Genomic DNA, 8,906 nt, shown 5'->3' on the forward strand with positions numbered 1-8,906 from the left:
CACAATTTATCCTTTTATTTATAAGAAAAATAGAAGCCAAATGCCGTTTGCGTCTCTAGCATAGCTTCTATTCCATTTTTAAACCACAACTCTTTACTCTTTTAATAAAGTAAGATTTAAAATGGCCACGTATGGGTACCTGAAAATACCTCCAATATTAAGAAGGGACATTGCATTCCACTAGATTCCTCTTGGAGGGAAAGGGTCAGAAGGAGGTATTGGTGCATTGTAGGTACCATAAAAGGTTACCAAATATTTGGGTAATTTGACTTACTTTTGCACTGAGGAGAAGAAAGGCGTCCTGAGAATTACGTTTCTTGCAGCTATTTATGAAAGGACCAACCTAGAAGGATGGTTCTGTTTGCTCAATAACCGCACTGGGTTTTACCCGAGGTAGAAGTTTTTGATATTATCGGTTCATCAGAATGCTATTCATACTTGCAGCGTGCCTTTCCCCCAAGGGTTTTGTTTTTCATTTTTTTTATTTTTTAATTTTTGTCTTTAAATTTTTTATTGTTATGTTAATCACCATACATTACGTCATTAGTTTGTGATGTACTGTTCCATGATTCATTGTTTGTGCATAACACCCCATGCTCCACGCAGAACGCGCCCTCTTTAGTACCCATCACCAGGCTAACCCATCCCCCCACCCCCCTCCCCTCTAGAACCCTCAGTTTGTTTCTCAGAGTCCATCGTCTCTCATGGTTCGTCTATACCTCTGAAACAAATAACGCAATATATGTTAAGAAAAAAAAAAAGAAGAAGATAGCAGGAGGGGAAGAATGAAGGGGGGTAAATCCCCCGAGGGTTTTGAAAGGCATGCCCGGAACACATTTACAAGTAGTGAAGCACACTGAAAATCCCACTGTCTCAGATCACTTCCTGTCAGGGACCACTGCACGGGGCACATTCTCTCTCTCAGCTCCAGACTGCATTCCATCTGCTCAACCTTTTACAGAAGTGTGTTCTGTTTTAGTTACTGAAAACAAGCTGTGGAAATGGACATTTCTCAAACGCATGAAATGTGATGACATATACACAAACAAGAGTCAAAGCCTCGTTTGGAATTCCCTACCCTTTCTAATGTCACGTATTTCTTGCTTTAAAGACATGCTTCTCCTGCAATTTCAGAGGATCAAGTTTCTCTCCATGGAGTGGGTGACTTCACCTCCTTGTCGCTGAACTTCTGGTCCCGTCCTTCCCTTCTCTCCTCACCCCTCCCCCATCTTGTGTGGAATCCTTCTGTTTACCCAACAGTCTAGATTGTTTGCAACTCAAAGGCAGGTACAAAATGTGATTCGTCTTAAAAAACATTCCACACTCTGACTAGGAAATTGTCTCGCTCATGGTTTGCCTGCTATCAATGTTTTTCCATTCACATTGGTGAAAATGTTGTCTATGAGAAATTTACACAAAATCAATTTTTAGGACCCAAATAATATTTTATAAGGACTAGGGCAACTAGTAATATTAAAGTATTTATTTTATAAAAGCAACTCTTTGAAAAGCAATTGCTCTTTCCTTAATGTAAATACATTACACACTCGGATTAGGTGCAAATTAAGCTCTAAGAAAACAGCTCTGAATTTCCACTTTAATTTCTGAGCTACATTTTTAAGTCGTACCTTCATTCACTCCAAAAACATTTATGGAACATCTGTCTATGCGTCCTAGGTAGGAGACAAGTACGGCATAGTCCTTATCCTCAAAACTTCAGAGTAAATACATCTTTCAGTGTAAAAATCAGTGGCTAAAGCACAATATTTCTATCTCATTTGTTTACTCTTTTTTTAAAATAACAATGTGTTCAGATTAGTGGTGTGACCTGAATGAGTCCATTTTTATTACTCCCTTAAAGCAATGGAATAAGAAATCTGCTTCTTTCAATATTATCATTTTGTCGAAATGACTCAGCACAAGAGAATTTTGGATATTTTCCATGACATTATAGGAGATCAAACTATTTTTACATTTATTAAAAAATAGCATGGAGATAAAAAATACAAGTAGATCTGCATTAAGTCAATGGGGAAATATGTGTATCTGCACTCTTGTTCCTTTAATTAAAAGGTAGACTGCTATCTTTTGGTATGTTTTAAACAAATGTCAGTCTCTGGATAAAGGGAGAAATGTGATGACAACCTGAGACCTTATCAATGACTTATGGTATCGGTATCCTGAAAAGAATAGATAAAAGTTTCTGAGGCCAAAAAACAAAACAAAACAAACAAAAAACCAAAAACAACATGATGTTTCTTTTCTGCATTACATGAGTTTATTTTGATACAGTTTCCTCTGAGAGTGAGTAAGCTCAGAGGCTGGGTTCGAGGCTCATATTTCTGGCACCAAAATCTCTAATCAGCAAATGACATCACAATGGATACTGGAGTCTCTCTAGTGATACTCTCATAGGAAGCCAAATCTCTGAAATTTGTGCAGTCTGTGGGTAATGACTGGAGCCCTGCAATGACCTAAGACAGAATTTAGTTATTTTTTATTAAAAATTCCAACTCAGAACATCCCTGGATATCTGAACCAGAAATTGGACATTGAGCTCTGAGCATTCACACTCACTGGTTCACGTCACAAATATTGACTGAGCACTTCAATCACTCAAGGACTGTTCTTGGCACACACAGTTGTGAGGAATTCAGGCAACCTTCCTGCCTTTATTTAGTCTATATTCTAATGGGGGAATAAGGTAGTGGAAAGCATTAAGAAACGAAACAAAGTAGTTTAAAAGGATAAAGCTTGATAAGGGATACTATTTAGATGAGGTGGTCAGGGAGGGCCTCTCAAAAAATATGATATTTGAGCAGAGACCCAAATAAAGTGAGACAGTGAGCCATATTCGTATTTGAGGCAAAAGCAAGTACAAGCACCCTGGGGTAAGAACATATATATATATATATATATATATGAGTAAGAGCCCTGGAGTGAGAGCCTGTGTGTGTGTGTGGGTGTGTGTGTGGGTGTGTGTGTTTATGGCATGACCAAAAGCCTTGTGGGTGAAGCAAAATGGACAAGAGAAAGTGTGATAGTAAGTGAAATTGAAGAGTTAGGCAGGGGTCAGAGCATGGCAAGATCTTGGGATTTTATTCTAAATATAGGAAGATGGTGGATAGATTTGAGAGGGAAATGATATAATCTAAATTTTCTTTTTAAAAGGATTTCTCTGGCTGCTGATTAGAGAGAGGAGGTTGAGAAGAAAGATAAGAATGGGGACAAAGAGGTTCTTGTAAGGTGTAACGGTAGCACAGAAAGATACCATGGGGCTTGGACTAGAGAGTGGAGGGGTTGGGAAAGGGTGGATAGAGGGCAAAACTAAGGATGTATTGTGAAGGCAAGGTTGACAACATTTGCTGATGGATTGATATGTGATATGAAAGAAGCAGATCAGGATGACTCGAGAATTTTTAAAAATCTAAACCATCAAGTAAGTAATGGTAATGATGTGGTTGACCAAAGTGGTAAACAATGGGCTAGGAGCACATTTGGGAAGAAAATCATACTTTTTTTGGAAATGTTAGTTGGAGATATTTATTAGATACACTAGGGAAGTAGCAGGAGTGTCTACAAGGCTGGACTAAGGGAGGAAGTTGAGCTGAAACATAAATCTGAGCATAATCAGCTTGTAAGTGTTATTTATTTTTTTTTAAAGATTTTATTTATTTAGTTGACAGAGACACAGCGAGAGAAGGAACACAAGCAGGGGGAGTGGGAGAGGGAGAAGCAGGCTTCCCGCCGAGCAGGGAGCCGGATGTGGGGCTCGATTCCAGGACCCTGGGATCATGACCTGAGCCGAAGGTAGACACTTAACCAACTGAGCCACCCAGGCACCCCGTAAGTGTTATTTATAACCATGAGACTATAGATCACCAAGAGACTGAGGGTAGATAAAGAAGAGAAGTCCAAAGATGGAGGCCCCTCTTGTTCCAACATATAGAAGTTAACAAACATTTGAGTATCCTGAGGAATGTCCAGTGAGGCAAAAACCAGGAAAGTGTGCTACCCTGGAAGCCAAGCAAAGGTGTTTAAAAAATGAGGGATTGGGCACCTGGGACAGTGCTGCTGAGTGGCTGAAGAAGATGGGGACTGAAGATTCACAACTGGACTTGATTTTTATGAAGGTCATTGCTGACCTTTATTAGAGCATGTTCTCTGCAGTATTGTGCAAGAAAGCATGACTCCAGTGAGTTTAAGAGAACATGGGAAGTGAGGAATTAGAAATAGGTAGAGAAAATTCAAGAATTTTTTTCTGGAAAGTGGAAATTAGACATAAATATGACATGAGAGAATTTTAAGAAAGCTATTATAGTGTGGGTTTATGTTGATAGGACTAATATATAAAGAGCAAAATTCATAATATAAGAGAGAAAGAATATTTATTTGAAGGACTAATGTGCTTGAAAAGGCCAGAGGGATGTGTATGTATGTATGTATGTATGGGAGGGGCACTTGGCTTGGTTAGAGCAGGTGGCACAGTCATTGTAGCAGGAGGTATGGTCTTATGTACAGGTTGCCTGTAGACAGTTGGGTGGATATGATGATGGAACATAAGGACATACTCTTCTGGTATTGTTTTCTCATTAAAAACAGGTTATCAGTAAGTTAGGTTATATAAGTAATGTTACTAGCTGAGAATATGAAGGGGAAGAGCTTATGGAGGTTTGAGAAGTGTGACATTGACCTTGAAAAGTATGAAGTTAAGTTACTAGACAGTGATGAGAGCCATGTGAACCATATTTATATAGATATAAGGTGGGACAAGTCAACATGGTGGACTTTTGCTCTCCAGCCATATTTAGTTTCTCAGGTGCAGGTTAGGAATAAGCAGGAAGCGGAGTTAGCCAGAGTTGAGCTGGGTGTTTTTCCTTACCTGATGAGTACAGTGGTGGAAGAGAATATGCAGGGATTTGGGAATAAGGAAAAGAATAATTATGGTGAGGAAGCGCAGAAGCTGAGCTGGTCAAGGAGGGAAGCAATGACCTGAGGGGATGATAGCCATTAGCAAAGTCAATGGTTTGTCGCCTCTTTGGGAGTTTCTAAAAATTGTTGGAGTGATGGTGCTAAAGGAAAGACCTAAGAAGGGAATAGGTGATAATGAGACAATGAGTGCTTGAAATGGAAGTTTTGGCGATGGTGCAGTTATTGGTAATGGTGCGGAATAAGGAAGACTGTGGGCATGGGTGGCTGATGTTCATGCAGGGGGAGATCAAGATTTTCAGAGGTGAGCAGCTCAAGGAGCTGAGTGGCCAAGTTGGTGGATGGCAGAGGAGTAGTGGTTTGGAGGAAAAACCAGTTGATTAGGTGCTAAAATAATTGGTCATGTGACATGTACTTCTATGGAGTTATTAGGGAAGTGGGAGGATCTAAGCTCTGGAACTAGCATCAAAGAACAAAGCAAGACCAACCCCTCCCCTTCAGGCTAATGACATGCAGATTGTGGGAAGGGAAAATAGCCATCCTGGGGAGGGCTGCAAGAAGCGGTAACCATATTTCAGAAAAGATTTAGGGGAGGATGATGGCAGCTGGAAGGTTCTAGAATGTATAATGGAAAGTAGAGAGGGAATGGTAGGAGTAGAGAGGGAATCAGAGTTTGAAGCGAATGAGGGAATAGGCTGCGCAATATGGGGATAAGCATAATAGCGAAGGTAAATGACATGTGGTTTGGATGATTTCAGCAATAGGTGATCAAGGATGAGGGCAAGATGGCCCAACTCTAGAGATTGCTTTGGTGTGGTATGTAATGGATTCTAATGAATCATGAGGAGGCAGGGAATGTGTGTGAGGGATGGAAGGGGCATAGTGTTCACAAAAACAGGTAGTATGCTGAGGGCCAATTTAACTCCTTATTCAAACGATTCAGTACTTTCTACTTGAGAAAGGTAACCCTCCCTAAATGGGCTGGTCTCACTGGGCTTTAGCCCTCCAGGGGCCAGAAAGGTAGCAGCTACACACAGTCCATAAATTAAGAATATCATTCAGTCCTGGCCCCAAGCCACAAATGGTGCATTCAAAAACACACTTTACATCTTCTAAACTTTCTACTCGAAGATCTACGGTAGTTTGGTAGGTTTCCACTGCTTGGGGAGCTGTTAGTTCTTCACGTTGTTTTGTAGCAAGGAGCTTTTAAGATGGACAGTCAACTCATTCCCTACTTGTGCAATTAAAAAGACTATAAAGAGAATAACGAAATAGGCCTTTGGGAGCCACAAGTCCACACTCTTATTCTGTGCTTTGTGAGTTCCAACAAGGCAGAATGTGTCTGGCTCAGGCTGCTTTATTTGAACAAAAGAGTGGAAGCTGCCTGGGTGCTAAGTGTTTTTAGATCTCCTGGTGGTGTGTGAGTGAGTCATTATGCCCAAGACTACCCTGATGGTGCACATTTAAGAGGTCATTTTTTTTTTTTAAAGATCTTACTTATTTGTCACAGAGAGAGAGAGAGAGAGAGCACAAGCAGGGGGACTGGCAGGCAGAGGGAGAAACAGACTCCCCACTGAGCAAGGAGCCCAATGTGGGACTCGATCCCAGGACCCCGGGATCATGACCTGAGCCGAAGGCGGATGCGTAACCAACTCAGCCACCCAGGCGCCCCAATAGGTCATTTTTATTTCACTAGAAAGGCCCCCTAGTGTTTGCCCTGAAGGCACTTAAGCACATACTTTTCCATGGACTAGGGGAGCCCCTGACCCAAACTGCTAAGCTCTCTGATAACTTCCTACTTATTCTTTAGGACTCACATCATAGTCATGGCTCTGCGGTGCCTTTCCCAGCCTCACTTTTGTGACCTCGAACTACCTTCACAGAACATCATCGTATGCGGTAGTTATTTATACACTAGATATCCCAGGCACCGAGTCTAGTGCTGGTGGGGCATGTGGAGGCCTTCAATCAATATTCACTAATGGTGATGCTGATGTGAATCTAGCCACATTCATTGGTTATATTCTTAGACTTTCATTGTCTTTTACCCAGTACCTTTAAAACTGAACATAATCTTCAGTGTCCACACAGAGTTGATGTGGGACAGTTACGGGTGGTTCTTGGGACATTATTCTCAGATCTTGGATGCAATTGTATGATCTCGGGGAGAAAGGACACCTTGGGTTACCTCTTCCTTGCCATCAAATCTCTGGCAGATTATCCGGGCAAAGGTAAGATTAGTACTCCTGGGACAAGGACAAAATGATATCCTCTGCTGGTGACCATGCTGGCCAAATTCTTGAGGCCAGAACTCTATTTTCTAGAAGCTGGAGTACCTTTCAGTAGAAAGAATTTGAGGGCTGACAGCTACCATTTATTGAGCACTTACAATATCTATTGTGGGAGCCACTTAGTCATTTCTCAAAACAAAAAACAAAAAACAAAAAAACCCAATGAGGAAGAGACACTAGTATATCCTACTTTACAGAAAAACAGATTGAGGCTTACCAACATCATGTAACTTTTCTTAAATTCTTATAGCTACGAAGTGGTAGAACTGAGATTTGAAATCCAGGTCTCTGATTCCAAAAGCTTATGCATGTCATTTTCTGTGATGCTACTTTAAGCAGGATGCTGTTCCGCAACGAAAGGAACACTGAGGTTTATGGTCAGTATCACGGTCTTTAAATGCTCCTGAATTTCCCAGGGGAGATAATTATATCAATGATGTAAACTATCTTACCTGGAAATGACCTATTTGTTTTTTTAATTTAAGGCTCAGCTTGTGAATAAATAAATAGGAGTGAGATTATTTAAATTTCCCTTCAAGTTTTTAGTCATTTCATAATAAAATGACATATAGAAACAACATTTAAAAAGTATACACTTCAGTTGGCCTACTGTCATACACAACTCTATTTTAAATGTTCTCTGAAGGATACCCAGCCATATGGTTTGGCTAGTGAAACCGACATTATAGACTCAACACTTGGAAGCAAATCCTTTCTCCCCTGAGCTCGTAATTTAAGAATCATTCTAGTTACCTAAATAGTTTTAAAGAAGTCTATACAGGATGTAGCAAATGAACTCTTGATACTATCTACTTATTTCCATTTTATTTTTGTCAATTTGTAGTTGGTATTTTCTGGGCCTTTAGCTGAATTAATGGAAGAACTAATAGAAACCCAGATGGACAAGCTACTCATGGTATCCATCAATCGAAGGTCATCATCACTGAGATTGATAATTAAAATTAGCAGCAGCATCCCTCATTAATCAAAGATCAGAGTTATGGCTAACTCTCCATGCTGGTACTCTGTGGAATAAAGGGTGGAGATGGAGGGTACTTGGTGAGTGAATTCAAGAGTGAAGAAGAGTGGAGAGAAAAATGAGAATGAACATTTAGAGCATCCTTTCTGTCCACTACATGCTGTGCTCAGCTTTCACACCATCTACCTTATTGAAACCACGTAACAAGTCCATGAGGGGAGTATCTTTGTTATTCCCAGTCTACAGCGAAAAAAGTGATGCCTAGAAGTCTCAGTCACAGCCAGTGATTTGTGCAAAATCTGAATGCAGGCGGGGTATCTGCATGGCTTTTGATGTCTACTATTGCATCCTTCAACTCCTTGGATGAGTCCAACGTTTTCATTCGCTAGGACAGGGACTGGGAAGAAATGGAAACGTATATAGAGAGAACCATTGAGATCAACATCGTACATTTTGAGCTTAACTCTTCTATATGATATCCGGGTGGAAGTATCTGGTTAAAGAATCAGAAAGAGGGAGAACAGGAAACCAAAGGTGAAGAAGGCATCACTATTATAGATCGTGGTTAAAACCCGGGACCACAAAAGTTTGCTTGGTGGAAGGATATACACAAAAGTGAATGGTGACAAGGTTGGATGCTCTAAAGACTATTTTCCCCTTTGAAAATAAATAAGTACACACAGACATAGAATCTTCTAACAACACGA

This window comes from Eumetopias jubatus, unplaced genomic scaffold, assembly GCF_037043125.1.
Source record: "Eumetopias jubatus isolate StellerSeaLion01/CBP00866 unplaced genomic scaffold, mEumJub1_p1.0 scaffold_2, whole genome shotgun sequence".
Lineage (NCBI taxonomy): Eukaryota > Metazoa > Chordata > Mammalia > Carnivora > Otariidae > Eumetopias > Eumetopias jubatus.